Source organism: Oncorhynchus gorbuscha, linkage group LG14 (assembly GCF_021184085.1).
Source record: "Oncorhynchus gorbuscha isolate QuinsamMale2020 ecotype Even-year linkage group LG14, OgorEven_v1.0, whole genome shotgun sequence".
Lineage (NCBI taxonomy): Eukaryota > Metazoa > Chordata > Actinopteri > Salmoniformes > Salmonidae > Oncorhynchus > Oncorhynchus gorbuscha.
This window is the reverse complement of record NC_060186.1, coordinates 45,971,552-45,989,565: the sequence shown is the minus strand read 5'-3', so window position 1 is coordinate 45,989,565 and position 18,014 is coordinate 45,971,552. Positions and strand designations below refer to the sequence as shown.

Here is an 18,014-nt window from a genome sequence, read left to right as displayed (position 1 = left end):
TCAGCTTCCAGGAATTATGTACAGATCCTTGCGACATGGGGCCATGCATTATCTCGCTGAAACATGAGGTGATGGCGGCAGATGAATGCCAGGACAATGGGCCTAAGGATCTCGTCAAGGTATCTAGGTATCTTCTGTGCATTCAAATTGCCATCGATAAAATGCAATTGTGTTCATTGTCCATAGCTTATGGCTGGCCATACCATAACCCCACCGCCACCATGGGGCAGTTTGCTCACAACGTTGTCATCAGCAAACCACTCACCTACACAATGTCATACACATGATCTGTAGTTGTGAGGCCAGTTGGATACACTGCCAAATTCTCTAAAACGACGTTGGAGGTGGCTTATGGTAGAGCAATGAAAATGTAATTAAAATGTAATTATCTGGCAGCAGCTCTGGACATTCCTGTAGTCAGTGTGTAAATTGCATGCTCCCTCATAACTTGAGACATCTGTGGCATTGTGTTGTGTGACAAACTGCACATTTTAGAGAGGCCCTATATTGTCCCCAGAACAAGGTGCCCCTGTGGAAGGATCATGCTGTTTAAGCAGCTTCTCAGAGTGCCAAGTGTAGTTCCAAAAGGCGTATTAACAGCTTCTACCCCCAAGCCATAAGACTTCTGAACAGCTAACTAAATGGCTACCCAGACTATTTTCATTGACCATTCGAGTGTTGCTTTAGCAGTATGCTTAGGGTCATTGTCCTGCTGGAAGGTGAATCTCCATCCCAGTCTCAAATCTCTGGAAGACTGAAACAGGTTTCACTCAAGAATATCCCTGTATTTAGCACCATCCATCATTCATTCAATTCTGACCAGTTTCCCAGTCCCTGCCGATGAAAAACACTGGATAGGATTCTCGGGGTGATGAGAGGTGTTGGATTTGTGCCAGACAGCTTTTTCCTTGATGGCTAAAAAGCTACATTTTAGTCTCATCTGACCAGAGTACACTCTTCTATATGTTTGGGGAGTCTCCCACATGCCTTTTTGGTGAACACCAAACGTGTTTGCTTATTTTTTTCTTTCAATGGCTTTTTTCTGGACACTCTTTCATTTCACTCTTTCTGTGGAGTGTACGGCTTAAAGTGGTCATATGGACAGATACTCCAATCTCTGCTGTGGAGCTTTGCAGCTCCTTCGGGGTTATATTTGGTCTCTTTGTTGCCTCTCTGATTAATGCCCTCCTTGCCTGGTCCATGAGTTTTGGTGGGCGGCCCTCTCTTGGCAGGTTTGTTGTGTTGCCACATTCTTTCCATTTTTTAATAAAGGATTTAATGGTGCTCCGTGGGATGTTCAAAGGTTCTGATATTTTTTATAACCCAACCCTGATCTGTACTTTTCCACAACTTTGTTTAGAGAGCTCCTTGGTCTTCATGGTGCCGCTTGCTTGGTGGTGCCCCTTGCTTAGTGGTGTGCAGAACCTGGGGCCTTTCAGAACAGGTGTATATATACTGAGATCATGTGACAGATCATGTGACACTTAGATTGCACACAGGTGGACTTTATTTAATTAAATATGTGACTTCTGAAGGTAATTGTTTACCAGATCTTATTTAGGGGCTTCATAGCAAAGGGGGTGAATACATATAAACGCACCACTTTAATGATTGAATTAGATTTTTTTTTTAAACAAGTCATTTTTTTTCATTTCACTTCACCAATTTGGACTATTTTGTGTATGTTCATCACATGAAATCCAAATAAATATGCATTTAAATTACAGGTTGTAATGCCACCAAATAGGAAACATGCCAAGGGGGTGAATACTTTTGCAAGGCACTGTAATTGGTAGGAAGGATGCTTGACATACTTTGTATGTTTGTATCACAAACAAAAACATGTTTTAACCGTGATAACATTTTAGGCCCTTTTTCAGTGGTGTAAAGTACTTAAGTAAAAATATAAGCATAAGTATGTAAGTAAAAATAATACATAAGTAATTTTGGGGGGTATCTGTACTTTTGCTATTTATATTTATGACTACTTTTACTTCTACTTCACTACATTCCTTTTACTCCATACATTTTCCTTGACACCCATTACATTTTGAATGTTTATCAGGACAGGAAAATGGTCCTATTCATGCACTTAACAACAAAACATCCCTGGTCATCCCTACTGCCTCTGATCTGGCGGACTCACTAAACACACATGCTTCGTTTGTAAATTATGTCTGAATATCGTGGTGTGCTATTGGTAAATAAAAAAACAAGAACATGTTGCTGTCTGGTTTGCTTAATATAAGGAATTTGAAAGTATTTATACTTTTACTTTTGATACTTAAGTATATTTTAGTAATTACATTTACTTTTAATAGTAATACTGAGATTATTTTAAAGCAAATCTTTTTAGACTTTAACCCAATTAGAATTGTACTGGGTGACTTTTACTTTGAGTCATTGTCTATTAAGGGATCTTTACTTTTACTCAAGTATGACATTTCCAGTGGGCTCTCTGCTAATTCTGAAGGTATTATATATTTTATGAGCACCACCAAAAAAATGAATGGGAAAATTGATTCAAATAAAACGCCCTCTGATGGTGACTTGCTGAATGTGCAATCCTAAAGGAGGGCTATGATTGGTTAATGACTGAAAATGTAAATTTCAATGTATAAAATGGGTCATATGATTAAAAGCTCCAGAGAGTCCACCCTGAAAATCTGATGTTTTGTAACAGTATATTGTTACAAACAATATGTCTAAAAATAGGCTAATTCAAAAAGGGTCATTTTGAGATATTAATATTCATGTTTTTAATGTTGAACAAATGAATGTTAACATTTGTATTTCAGAATCTAGACATACTCCATATTTGAGAGAACACTATACGTATAATGACACCAAAATGTTGTCGGTATCATGTACGGTTCACAGATAGATCATAGGGTCTTACAGGAGGCATGTATATGTCTAAAAAGGCCTAAATACCACTTTCATTGTGATTTTCGAACAAATGGTTTGTGATACAAATGTAAAGAGTGAGAATTGCCAGAACATTCTGAGATACTCCCCAAAAGCTCGGACTACGCTGCTGTGGAATCGACCATGATTAATTGGTGTGTTTCTCAACGGAATATGATTTATTTAGCCGTGAACTATTGCTCTCTAAAAAAGAAATCGGGCAGGTTTTTTAATTAAAAGATCAATTAATAACCTACCTCTTCAGCCATTTGAAAATTAGTTTTCCTTGCAATTAAGAGACGGACTCAACAGTCCATGACTTATCAGCTTACACATAGAGCAGGCTTCCCAATACGGTCTGGGTATCATTGTCCTGTACTGTCAACCAGCAGTGGTTTTGTAGTCAAGATTTATTCATTCATTAAGATTCCTATTCAAAAGATCCAGAGTAACATTGTGCTCTTTACCTCATGCACACAGAGCGTATAAATAACAGTCATGGTACGTGAGAATTCGTGGGTTGTCTGCTCCGAAGATAACATGGCCAATGTTTAACACTGAATGAAGCCAAAGGCACACTCCCACAAATCTTTGTTAATATACAGTGCCTTGCAAAAGTATTCGGCCCCCTTGAACTTTGCGACCTTTTGCCACATTTCAGGCTTCAAACATAAAGATATAAAACTGTATTTTTTGTGAAGAATCAACAATAAGTGGGACACAATCATGAAGTGGAACGACATTTATTGGATATTTCAAACTTTTTTAACAAATCAAAAACTGAAAAATTGGGCGTGCAAAATTATTCAGCCCCTTTACTTTCAGTGCAGCAAACTCTCTCCAGAAGTTCAGTGAGGATCTCTGAATGAGCCAATGTTGACCTAAATGACTAATGATGATAAATACAATCCACCTGTGTGTAATCAAGTCTCCGTATAAATGCACCTGCACTGTGATAGTCTCAGAGGTCCGTTAAAAGCGCAGAGAGCATCATGAAGAACAAGAATCACACCAGGCAGGTCCGAGATACTGTTGTGAAGAAGTTTAAAGCCGGATTTGGATACAAAAAGATTTCCCAAGCTTTAAACATCTTTCAGCTCATACAAGGAGAAGACTGATCAGAGATGCAGCCAAGAGGCCCATGATCACTCTGGATGAACTGCAGAGATCTACAGCTAAGGTGGGAGACTCTGTCCATAGGACAACAATCAGTCGTATATTGCACAAATCTGGCCTTTATGGAAGAGTGGCAAGAAGAAAGCCATTTCTTAAAGATATGCATAAAACGTGTTGTTTAAAGTTTGCCACAAGCCACCTGGGAGACACACCAAACATGTGGAAGAAGGTGCTCTGGTCAGATGAAACCAAAATTGAACTTTTTGGCAACAATGCAAAACGTTATGTTTGGCGAAAAAGCAACACAGCTCATCACCCTGAACACACCATCCCCACTGTCAAACATGGTGGTGGCAGCATTATGGTTTGGGCCTGCTTTTCTTCAGCAGGGACAGGGCATATGGTTAAAATTGATGGGAAGATGGATGGAGCAAAATACAGGACTATTCTGGAAGAATGGTCTGCAAAAGACCTGAGACTGGGATGGAAATTTGTCTTCCAACAAGACAATGATCCAAAGCATAAAGCAAAATCTACAATGGAATGGTTCAAAAATAAACATAACCAGGTGTTAGAATGGCCAAGTCAAAGTCCAGACCTGAATCCAATTGAGAATCTGTGGAAAGAACTGAAAACTGCTGTTCACAAATGCTCTCCATCCAACCTCACTGAGCTCGAGCTGTTTTGCAAGGAGGAATGGGAAAAAATGTCAGTCTCTCGATGTGCAAAACTGATAGAGACATACCCCAAGCGACTTACAGCTGTAATCGCAGCAAAAGGTGGCGCTACAAAGTATTAACTTAAGGGGGCTGAATAATTTTGCACGCCCAATTTTTAAGTTTTTGATTTGTTAAACAAGTTTGAAATATCCAATGAATGTCGTTCCACTTCATGATTGTGTCCCACTTGTTGTTGATTCTTCACAAAAAAAATACAGTTTTATATCTTTATGATTGAAGCCTGAAATGTGGCAAAAGGTCGCAAAGTTCAAGAGGGCCGAATACTTTCACAAGGCACTGTATGAATGAGCTCATTGGATAGTTCACAATGTAAATGTACAATGTTTACACTGAAGCCATTCAACAATGTAAAGACAAGGAGATTTGACTGCGTAACCCTTGCTTGTTCCAGGGTAGTTGTGTCTGGCCACTGTTTATCATTAGCAGCGAGGAATTTATATCAGTGCCAATCACGGCCATAGCTACATGTGAGGACACAGAGTTCCGGACCTCTGTAATTCTTTCTAATGTGGTCTTGCTATAGATTTTCAAGTAGGAACATTCACTGTCTTCTTGGTAAGTAACTCCAGCGCATATGTGCCATTGTGTTTTAGGTTATTGTCCTGTTGAAAGGTGAATTCATCTCCCGGTGTCAGGGGGAAAGCAGACTGAACCAGGTTTTCCTCTACGATTTTGCCTGTGCTTAACTCAATTCCATTTATTTTTTATCCTGAAACACTCCCCAGTCCTTAACGATCACAAACATACCCATGACATGATGCAGCCACCACTATGCATGAGATTGGTATGCAGTAATGTGTTGTGTTGGATTTTCCCTAAACATAACACTTTGTATTCAGGATTTTTGCAGTATTACTTTAGTGCCTTATTATTTGGAATATTTAGATTCTGTACAGACTTCCTTCTTTTTCCTCTGCCAATTAGGTTAGTATTGTGGAGTAACTACAATGTTGTTGATCCATCCTCAGTTTCTCCTTTCACAGCCACTAAACTCTGTAACTGTTTTAAAGTCACCATTTCATGGTGAAATCTCTGCGCAGTTTCCTTCCTGTCCGGCAAATGAGTTAGGAAGGACGCCTGTATCTTTGTAGTGACTGGGTATATTGATACACCATCCAAAGTTGAATTAATAAATTCACCATGCTCAAAGGTATATTCGATGTCTGCTTTTTTTCTTCCCATCTACCAATAGGTGCCCTTCTTTGCTTGGCATTGGAAAACCTCCCTGGTCTTTGTGGTTGAATCATTGCTTGAAATTCACTGCTCAATGTCTCATGGGATGACGCTGGAGAGACAAAGCAAGTATGGGGAGTCAAACATTTAATAAAGAACGAACGTGGAACGAGACAGGAACAGCGTCAGCAAACGAGTAACACAAACAAAAAACAATTCATGCAGCAGCGGGGAACAGAGCAGGGGAACTAACAAATATAGGGGGGCTAGTAAACAGGTGATGAGTGAGCCCAGGTGAGTCCAATTTTGCTGATGCGCATGACGAGGGTTAGCAGGTGTGCGTAATGGATGATAGCAGGAGGGCGTGACGCAAGGAGCAGACGTGACACTCAACTGAGGGACCTTACAGGTAATTGTATGTGTGGGGTACAGTGATGAGGTAGTCATTCAAAAATCATGTTAACCACTATTATTGCACCCAGAATGAGTCCATGTAAATTGTTATTTGACTTGTTAGGCATATTTGTCCTCCTGAACTTATTTAGGCTTGCCCTAAATTGACTCCAGACTTCTCAGCTTTTCATTTTTAATTCATTTGTAAAAAAAATTTAAAGAATAATGCCATAATTATACAAAATAAATGAATAAATAAATACACACATAAAGGGATAAATACATTAATAAATATATAAATACACACAATTTAATCCATGAGCAAGACCATACAAAAAATACTGACTAAAATATATACATTTTCTTTACATACTGTATCTATATGTATTTTATTATTTATCTATGTAATATCTAATTATTCAAACTTCATTTTATTCATTTATATATTTATGAATTCATTTATTTCTGTTTTTCTGCCTCCAACATAATGAGCGGTGTCAATCAAACATCTGTGGGTGGTATCTAACACACCATTGGTTGATCAATGTCACAGCGAGTTGCTTAATAGGTTGTGCAAACGTTATGTAAAGCTAGCAACAATAAGGATTAGGTTAAAAATAAAAGTTACACATTGAAACTGAGGCAATCATACAAATAGTGGAATCATGCCATATTTGGACTAGACAATGTTTAACACGTTTGGAATGTTGTTATATAAATTCCACAAATGACAATAATATGTTAATTTGTCGGCAAAAAAAATCTGAAATCGCACTGTGGATGTATTAGACTTCAGAATTGAATTGGGGGCCTGCTTTATGCATTATACAGCTTTGACTATGGAACTTGAGTCCATGAAATGTTCAAAACTGTGAAGAGTTCATACAAATATGAGCATTGTAACTCATATTGCAGGAATTTGACTGGGAAATCCCCTCAGCTGTCAGTCTTTTGTGCATATTGGACATTCATATTGCAATGCACAGCCTTACACATGGCTCTTGGGTCCCATCATATGGGCTATCATCAGCCTACTGAGTGACACCCACAGAACACAACTATGAAGAGTGTACACAATTATAAGTGTTGTATCTCATATTGCAGGACTTTGACTGTGGGAAATCACCTCACCATTCAGTCTATTGTGCATATTAGACATTAATATTGCAATGTACAACCTTACTTATGGATCTTGGGTCCATGAAATGGGGTGTCAGCAAACTCAGCCTACTCAGTGAAACCCACATAACAAAACTGTGAAGAGTTCAGACAAATATTAAGGTCGTAGCTCTTATTGCAGGACTTTGACACCACTGTGAAATGAGCAACTGGCTCACCAGTCAAACTGAATAGTGAAGTGATTTCCCACAGTCAAAGTCCTGCAATAAGAGCTAAGAAGCTAATATTTGTTTACAATTGTTGTGTTCTGTGGGTGTCACTGAGTAGGCTGATACCAGGGATGTAGTGCTGTCATAGCGCGGTGGAGAGGCACTCCCTCACTTTTTTTCCATTAGAGAATACTTGGAGCTGGTAAAAAATATATATTCTGATAAACTCTAGACAATTATATTTAATTTCCACAAAAAATCCATGAAAACGATAGAATGACTAAATAAATATGTAGGCTATAGCAGCCTATAAGTAGGTAAATGGTGGTTTCTTCCGTCTTCTCTCTCTCTCTGGCGGTTGTGCGAATGATGAAACCCAGTAGGGGTGTTTGCAGAGGCCCGTCAGTCAGAGGCTTGACCACTTTGAGCGGGCCAAATCCAACGTACGGTAACAACAGCCTCAGACAGAAGACTCAGGGGTTGCTAAAAAGGCTGCCGTCAAAACAATTTGTTATGGAATGTAGGCCTACGACACACTTGAACTCACCCTAGTGTCTGAGTGCTTAGCTTACAGAAACATACCACCACTAATGTATATGCAAACAAACTGATCCACCACATGAACATGATCATCACACCAGTAACATCTAGGATCAAAATTCACCACGTGTCTGCCTTGATGTTTCAAAAACTCAAAATGTCTGTCCTCAAAACAGTTTGTTATGCACTTGAACTCACCTTAGTGTCTGAGTGTTTAGCTTACAGAAACATACCCCCTCTATTGCGTATGCCGACGAACTGATCCACCGCATGAACCTTATCATCACACCAACGACATCTAGTATCCAAATTCATCACGTGTTTGCCTTGATGTTCACCCCTCTTGCACAGTGGGAACCCAGAACGCTATGTGACCACTTGGTTACGGTTCTGTGCTTTCACCACCATAATTCGAAGGGCGCTCAAACCCCTTAAAATAACCCTAATCAAGATCTGTTGCCTATGCCTAATAGTCCTGCTCATCAATTGTTATTACAAATAGAAGAGTATCACTTCTCACAATGGTGCTCATTTTGTAAAGTTAATAGATCAAAGCTGCATCAATCTGTATTTTACATAACAGAACAGAATATAAAAGTATAAAGTCTACTCTACTGTAACATAGTAGGCCTATAATATGTTACACCAAAAACAACTCATCAGTCATTTATTATCTACAGTTGAATAGTCACATTTATTTCCTCATGCGGACAAAATGTAACAGTGCATGCAAACAGGCAGGATAAATCATCTTTGAAACAAAATAGGCCTACAAGAAAGGCTAATAGTTTGTTAAAACCATCTGCATTAATTAAACTAATTCAGTAATTCAAGAAGATCTAAACTCATATTCCCATGAAACTGATAGAGATCAAATGATTGGCATGCAGTTTGGACATTTCAAAGGTAAACAGTGAAGAATTATCCTTCACGATTGACAGTGATGGCCTATTTTTAAAATGAATTATGCCTAACTAGGTGTTTGAGGGTATTAAAAATAGAACTATAACCCTACACCCAAGATCCCTAGGTAAAACTGTACATTGCAATATGAATGTTCAATACATATAGGTTAAATAGTAGGTTGACATGTGAGCTAATGTGGCTCATTTCACTTTGGTGTCGAAGTCCTGCTATAAGAGCCAGGACTCTAATATTTGTGTAAACTCTTCACAGTTGTATTCCGTGGGTGTCACGGACTGGCTGTGGGTGTCACTGACCCATCAATCCACAGGTAAGCTGTACAGTGAAATATATTAGTATGCCCCCAATGCATGAAGTCTTGAGATTAACCAATTTGTCATTTTCTGTCAAATTAACTAAGTACTGTCTTTTGTTTAACATTTCAAACTTATTAAGCATTATCTAGTACAAATACGCAGGGTTGGGAAGTAACATATTACATCGAATCCGTTACATGTAAGGGATTACAAAAAACGTTAACTGTAATACATTACCAGCTAAAATATTGTTACCAGATTACTTTTGAAAAACTAGATGATAACTTTGAGGATAAATTCAGAAAAGATGTTTCGTTGACAATTCTGTTTTCTCAATGACATACAAATCTGCCTGAGCGAGTCTGACCACGAGTCAGAGACCACTATGATGACACACCAAATGTGTTTGATGGATTGCAGAAAAAGAGTAGGAATAGGCTTTTGTAGGTTACAGTCCAAGCTATGTCTTCTAATGGTGCGACTGCTGTCGGCATCCAAAGACTATCCAACTTGAATAAACGCTTGGAGGTAAGGATGACAGCAGTGGTTTGGTCTCTGGCGATACGGATATCACATATTATTGATATCTACATAGCACATTGATGTGAATCACACTGCTGTACTCTCATTTAGCTATTTGCGCCTTATGGATTGTGGTTGTTGTGTATGGCTGTTCACAAATCTAAATGTGTATTTGAACCCAATAATGGTTGAATTTAATAAATTTAAGCTGCCTATCAAACAATGTTTTTTAAACCAGTGGACAGCGTGAAAAATGAGCTCTTGCAACAGCTGCACAGTGCAGATCCAAGCCTATGGAATACAAGTGAGGCTTTTTCTTCTTCAGTAGTGCTCAAAGCATGCCATTCCATGAGCGCAGAATTTATTTTCAACTCGAATCAATGAGCCCAATCAGTCCTCCATGACAACAAATCAAATCAAATGTATTTATATAGCCCTTCGTACATCAGCTGATATCTCAAAGTGCTGTACAGAAACAAATTCAGAAACAACATAGTAGGCCTGGCTAATAAGTCCTTAGTTTTGGGGTCATGCTCAGGTAAAACAAACTGGCTAATCTACACTTCCATATGTCCTATTCTTGAAAATCAAGGGGTATAAATGTATTGGAATGACTGATTTCTGATATACTATGGTTTTTAATGTAAATATATAATTTAATCAGATTATTATATGTAGTAGAACGCGATGGGTTTGAAGAAGCCATAACCAACCCATAAAATAAAATTGAACATCCATATATGGCAAGATATGTAAACTTTAACATGTATTTATCCTGCAATAGATGCCGTTCAATTGGTAACATACATTTTTGTCTTCTTATAATGTCGCTTAAGGGGAAAGTAATCTAAAAGTAACATAATGTAATCAGATTACATTACTGAATTTGGGTAATCCAAAAGTTACGTTACTGATAAAAAAATGTGGACAGGTAACTAGCGAGTTAGTAACTAATGAGTGGTCGCACCGGTCTAAGGCACTGCATCTCAGTGAAAGATGCATCACTACAGTCCCTGGTTCAAATCCAGGCTGTATCACATCCGGCTGTGATTGGGAGTCCCATAGGGCGGCGCACAATTGGCCCAGTTTCACCCGGGGTAGGCTGTTATTGTAACTAACTTGCCAAGTGAAATAAAGGTAAAAAAATATATATATATTTTAATACGACATGATCCCACTATTTGCATCAGTTTCAATGCCAGATTTTATGTTAAAGGCGGACCGCAAATACATTTTTGGGGGCTAAACGTTATTGTGGCTAGCTTGTGCACATTTGCATGAGTGTTTCATTACCTAGTTAGCTTAGAGACTGACTCAGCTACTTCTTATTCATGTTTTTGTTGCATTTCAGATGGAGTGGCATTGCTGACAGGCCAGGATGCTGACAGGCCATGGCCCACATCCTCAAAGAATCTCAGAGTAGTACTGATTTTAGGATCAGTTTCACACTGAGCACAATTACATTAACAAGGGGGAGGTCATCGTATATCACTATCCCTACTCTGAGGCACGTTGTGAATATGGGCACATCAGTCGTTTCAACACAGGACTCTAGAGCAGGGTAGGCAACCCTGTCCCTGGAGTGCTGCAGGACCCTAGAGCAGGGGTAGGCAACCCAGTTCCTGGAGTGCCGCAGGTACTGCAGGACTTTGTTCAAATTAGGTCCAAAACCAAGGATGTGTTCAGTTCGTGTGAACGTTTACTACGTTGTGGAATGGTTTGCACTGAACAGACTGATACATTTGCTCCACTCCGTGGGTGTGCGGCTTGAAGCAATGACTGACATATTTAAAGGGCAGTGATGTATTTAACACACAACCCAATCCTTCCCCGTTTAAAAAACAATATTCATGTACGGAATGCAGCCTTGACCAACTGAGCTAATTGATCAGGACATCGGTTTCCTACCCATGCCCTAGAGGTCAATGTGAATTTCCCATATCAACAACAAAAGGGTCGATTTGTTCAACATGTGCAGTAAATGTTAACATGACTTTGGTGATGAAAGGTACATAATCAATTTTTCATCAGGCCAATGCATACTGTGACATGGGCCTGGACGGTGACACATCTTCAAGCTGCCTGACTGAATACTGTGGCCTTCAGCTGTACCAAGAGCAATGTCCTTACTTGGGAGTACAGCAACACTCTTGGTCTCACAGCCCTTCTGTCAATATGTATTGTATGTAACCACTCAAATTCATAAACAGCTACGGACACAATCATTGACTTATAGTCACTTTGTCTACTTATCCTCAACACGGGGGCCCCACAAGGGTGCGTTCTGAGCCCTCTCCTGTACTCCCTGTTCACCCACGACTGCGTGGCCACGCACACCTCCAACTCAATCATCAAGTTTGCGGAGGACACAACAGTGGTAGGCTTGATTACCAACAACGACGAGACGGCCTACAGGGAGGAGGTGAGGGCCCTCAGAGTGTGGTGTCAGGAAAATAACCTCACACTCAACGTCAACAAAACTAAGGAGATGATTGTGGACTTCAGGAAACAGCAGAGGGAACACCCCCCTATCCACATCGATGGAACAGTAGTGGAGAGGGTAGCAAGTTTTAAGTTCCTCGGCATACACATCACAGACAAACTGAATTGGTCCACTCACACTGACAGCGTCGTGAAGAAGGCGCAACAGCGCCTCTTCAACCTCAGGAGGCTGAAGAAATTCGGCTTGTCACCAAAAGCACTCACAAACTTCTACAGATGCACAATCGAGAGCATCCTGGCGGGCTGTATCACCGCCTGGTACGGCAACTGCTCCGCCCTCAACCGTAAGGCTCTCCAGAGGGTAGTGAGGTCTGCACAACGCATCACCGGGGGCAAACTACCTGCCCTCCAGGACACCTACACCACACGATGTTACAGGAAGGCCATAAAGATCATCAAGGACATCAACCACCCGAACCACTGCCTGTTCACCCCGCTATCATCCAGAAGGCAAGGTCAGTACAGGTGCATCAAAGCTGGGACCGAGAGACTGAAAAACAGCTTCTATCTCAAGGCCATCAGACTGTTAAACAGCCACCACTAACATTGAGTGGCTGCTGCCAACACACTGTCATTGACACTGACCCAACTCCAGCCACTTTAATAATGGGAATTGATGGGAAATGATATAAATATATCACTAGCCACTTTAAACAATGCTACCTTATATAATGTTACTTACCCTACATTATTCATCTCATATGCATATGTATATACTGTACTCTACATCATCGACTGCATCCTTATGTAATACATGTATCACTAGCCACTTTGTTTACTTTGTCTACATACTCATCTCATATGTATATACTGTACTCGATACCATCTACTGTATGCTGCTCTGTACCATCACTCATTCATATATCCTTATGTACATATTCTTTATCCCCTTACACTGTGTATAAGACAGTAGTTTTGGAATCGTTAGTTAGATTACTTGTTGGCTATCACTGCATTGTCGGAACTAGAAGCACAAGCATTTCGCTACACTCGCATTAACATCTGCTAACCATGTGTATGTGACAAATAAAATTTGATTTGATTTATCCCATTCAATCTTGTCTGGGATATATATTTTAGTTGGACACCTGTGTGATATCTGTTTATATATGAATACAAATGTATTCACCCTGGACATAATACTTCCATTTACTTTAGACCTTTAGAATCTTTGTATTTAAGTTACCACAGAAATTAGTCAAAGTTTAGTGTGAAGACCAATGTGAAAAGGTTTTCCTTTTGTAAACTAACAAAATAATTACATTTTATACACCGTTATTTTACCAGGTAAGTTGACTGAGAACACGTTCTCATTTACAGCAACGACCTGGGGAATAGTTACAGGGGAGAGGAGGGGGGTGAATGAGCCAATTGTAAACTGGGGATGATTAGGTGACCATGATGGTATGAGGGACAGCTTGGGAATATAGCCACAACACCGGGGTTAACACCCTTACTCTAACAATAAGTGCCATGGGATCTTTAATGACCTTAATGACACCCTTTTAACGTCCCATCCGAAAGACGGCACCCTACACATGAGTTGTTTATACAAAACTTTATTGCATTTGGTCATCCCCAAAATGTGGCTTTTGAAAGCCTTGATAGTTGCATTCTTCCTCAGGGAACAGTCTGCAGATAGATGGCAACAGAGTGGCATGTTTTCTGATGTGCTGCTCTAAAGTTCCATAGCACAGCAGACACACCTGGGGATAGAGAAATGGACACATTTTAGTTTTGATAAAAGTCTGGGAGAATTTTACAGGGAGAGAGTAGGAGTTTGAGTGAGTACATTATATCAAATCCAACCAGTGGCACTTAATAATATGCTAAATTATCACAGGCAGACTGCCATAGTGAAGTATACTATTGTGTGTAGCTTACTTCTCTGCTCTAGAGATTGCAGGTTGTTGGTCAGGAGGAACATTCTGTCTCTGTATCACCTGATAAGAGTCAGATAGAGGTAGTGAGTGTGTTAGAAAGAGAGACCTGGCCCAGATCCTCCTACCTTGTATCATACAATGTGAAGGAAAACAATAAATATCATGATTTACTGTTGGTGTGCTCCATGCTCCTGCCGGTAGCAAGCCTCAAGCTGGATGCAGAGAAATGTCCTGCCTTGTAGTTGCATATCGATCGCCATCAAGTTCCAAGAGATCAGATGACAAAACTGCAGAGATTAACTAAATAAAATAACTGTATTTAGGATTCATGTATCAGTTTTCCTACTTCACATTCATGTCTGTAAATGACAACAATAGAGCTGATTAAAAGTATGCTTGCCTTTTGTGATAACGGCTACGACAAATTACATGACATACATATGTATTTATAGCTAGCTAAACTATTATTTATATTATGGCACCACATCTCATCTCACTAACAATTGCTAAAGTGGAAAGCAAATTCCACTTTTGTGGCTAATCCGTATTGTGGCTAGCTTCACATAGGTGACTTATTCCATCATGACATCCCTCTCCTTATTTGACTGTAGTTAGCGAGCTGCTAGCTTAGATGCATGTGATTGTTGAGACCTAATTTTGCAACCCAACTGCTTCAAAGATGGATGATGTTAAGAATTATCCTAGGTAGCTAGCTAGCTATAAATGACAACCCTATTAATTAAGTATGCACTCTATTACTAAGTGATCTAGCTAACATGCATTGCTTCTGACACATGCCAGTCTTGCTTCCTTTACATCCAACAGATATTTAGCTACCCTAACTAGATATATAATAATGGGTTATGACAATTGCAGTTTGTTTTATTATCTAGCTAGCTAGCTAACCAACTCGACTTGTTCAGTTGTAGCCAAACTAGATAGTTTGACACTCACTCAACGTCAGCTTACCATGATTTTCTGGTCAAGCCCGGTCGACTCCTTCTTGCCCACCTACTCCCGTCTCTTGGTCTTCTAAATTCAAAGCTATATGTCGGTAATCCGCTGCCTTACTGTCTGTCGAATGCGAGCCACTCATAACACAGCCACCTGGTGCAGTCAATGGCTCACTGTTCCAAAACTAAGCAATGACAATGTTTCCTGTGTGTACTTTTATGGGGCGTGTGCAGCACAGCAGCATATCATCAATTTGATCTCAAATTTTATTCATTATTTATCTATTTATGTGTGCATTTATTTATTTAGTATTTTTTCTAATTACGACAGATTTGTTCCTCCATGCTGAGACAGGCAGTGATGTGGCGCTCAGTAGCGAGGCTGAGGCAGGATCAATGCATGGAGGAGGCAGGGGAGAGGAGGTTAGTGGTTACAAAACGTGGGATCTGGGCCCCCTGAGTAAATCTGTACTAAATTAGGAACCTAAAAAAATATGTCCAACTAAAATGCAATAGAAATGCCAACAATGCAGTTCTAAAAATGTAATAGGTTTTAGTTTCGTCGCTGATGCTATGTCAATGTGAAACATTTCTCATATTTTCCCCCTTTTAGGGGTATAACATTACAATTATATAGCTAATAGGCTATGTGTTTGTAGATGGACTGAGGTGACTGAACCTACAACCAAGGTGATAATGGCTGTGGTCATTTTTTCTTCTCTTTGCCGTTCTCCAAATAGCATTTAAACGTTTTTGAATTGTATCGATAGAAGGGTTTCAGTTTTGATGAGCCATTTCGGATCTCAACAGAACTCAAACCCTGGTTATGGACCTGGTGCCTATAACATTACATTCAAAGACACTTTAACTATACATCCATGTACATTCTACCGCAATTGGCCCGATCAACCAGTGTTCCCGCACATTGGCTAACTGCATTGTCTCCGACCACCCGCCAACCCCTCTTTTTAGCTTCTGCTACTCTCTGTTCATCATATATGCATGATGTAAACTCACCCCATTCTGGACAAATGTGCGCAACCGCAACATTCAAACGAGGCTACAAAGAAAAGTAATGGGAGTGTAGCGACTGTGTTGAAGTCAAAATCAGGGGTGTGAACTAGGTTTCTATTCAAGCGCTGATCGACATGGTAATGGCTCTATAGTATTGGAGAAAAGTTGAAAAAACTGACCCTCTGTTACATCTTGACGTGTCATGTCGTAACGTACAGCACGCATAAAGCAACTATTTCTGTCTTACAATCTCTCTCTACCAGGTGTAGCACTTCTCTCATCCTTTAGAAACAAGAAATGGACAGTGACAGGGGTAAGGGGGGATACCTAGTCATTTTTTGCGTCATCATTGCATGCGATCATCATTCTCAAAGCCGCTGTTTACTTCTAAGATCACTAAAGCACCGCCCTAAAAACCTGATTCAAAAATAAGTATGTGACACATATATAAACTCTTTATAGAAAAAAAAAAGCAATTTCCCCACGACATCTCTCCTTCTCACTATCACGCATTAGTTTGGCTTCCCCACCCACCATTTTTTAAAAGGCAATTGTACATGGATTCTGTTGGAAGGCGAAAATAAGGGCAATGTACGGGTGTACGTGAGTTTACTATCGTCACTTTAACGATACCTACATGTACATACTACCTCAATAAGCCTGACTAACAGGTGTCTGTATATAGCCTTGCTTCTCTTTTTTCAAATGTCTTTTTACTCTTGTTATATTTCTTTACTGACCTACACGCACACACATACCTTTTTTTTTTTGCACCATTGGTTAGAGCCTGTAAGTAAGCATTTCACTGTATGGTTTACACCTATTGTATTGGCGCACGTGACAAATAAACTTTGATAAACCCTGATTTGATTAGATTTGAGGTCCCCAAAAAGTGCTTCTGTAAACAGGGTCAGAGAATTCAGCCTTACTGGAATGGGGAAGGGCATCTATTCCAATGAAGCTCAACTCCATAACACCATGAATAAAGAATCTAGTGAAGATTCTAAATAATAATCAGGGAGAGAGCTTGAGAAACATACACTATACTGTATATGCAAACGTATGTGGACACCCCTTCAAATGAGTGGATTTGGCTATTCCAGCCACACCCGTTGCTGACAGGTGTATAAAATCGAGAACACAGCCATGCAATCTCCATAGACAAACATTGTCAGTAGAGTAGTAGAGCTAGAGCTCAGTGACTTTCAATGTGGCACCATCATATGATGCCACCTTTCCAATAAGTCAGTTCATCAAATGTCTGCCCTTCTAGAGCTATCTTGGTCAACTGTAAGTGCTGTTCTTGTGAAGTGAAAAAGTCTAGGAGCAACAGTGGCTCAGCCTCAAAGTGATAGGCCACACAAGCTCACAGAACGGGACCGCCGAGTGCTGAAGCGCATAGCGTGTTAAAATAGTCTGTCCATGGTTGCAACAGTCACCACCGAGTTCCAAACTGCATCTGAAAGCAACGTCAGCACAATAACTGTTTGTTGGGAGCTTCATGAAATGGGTATCCATGGCCAAGGAGCCGCACACAAGCCTAAGATCACCATGCGCAATATGCCAAGTGTCGGCTTGAGTGGTGTAAAGCTCGTCGCCATTGGACTGGAGTAGTTGAAGTTGGAGTGATGAATCGCGCTTCACCATCTGGGAGTCCTGACAGAGGAATCTGGGTTTGGCGGGTGCCAGGAGAATGCTACCTGAACCTAATGCATAGTGCCAA

General features: G+C 40.0%; 1 protein-coding gene and 1 long non-coding RNA gene across 2 annotated transcripts in view; both read right to left on the bottom strand.

Annotated features, from left to right (window-relative positions):
* The window catches only part of negr1 (neuronal growth regulator 1), a 354,799-nt gene that overhangs the window by 125,961 nt on the left and 210,824 nt on the right, over positions 1-18,014 (bottom strand).
* Positions 13,975-15,658, bottom strand: LOC123994971. Its single transcript, XR_006831763.1, has 4 exons — positions 15,294-15,658; positions 14,496-14,624; positions 14,326-14,384; positions 13,975-14,147 (listed from the first exon to the last, which is right to left on the bottom strand). It is a non-coding gene; the product is annotated as an uncharacterized LOC123994971 (long non-coding RNA).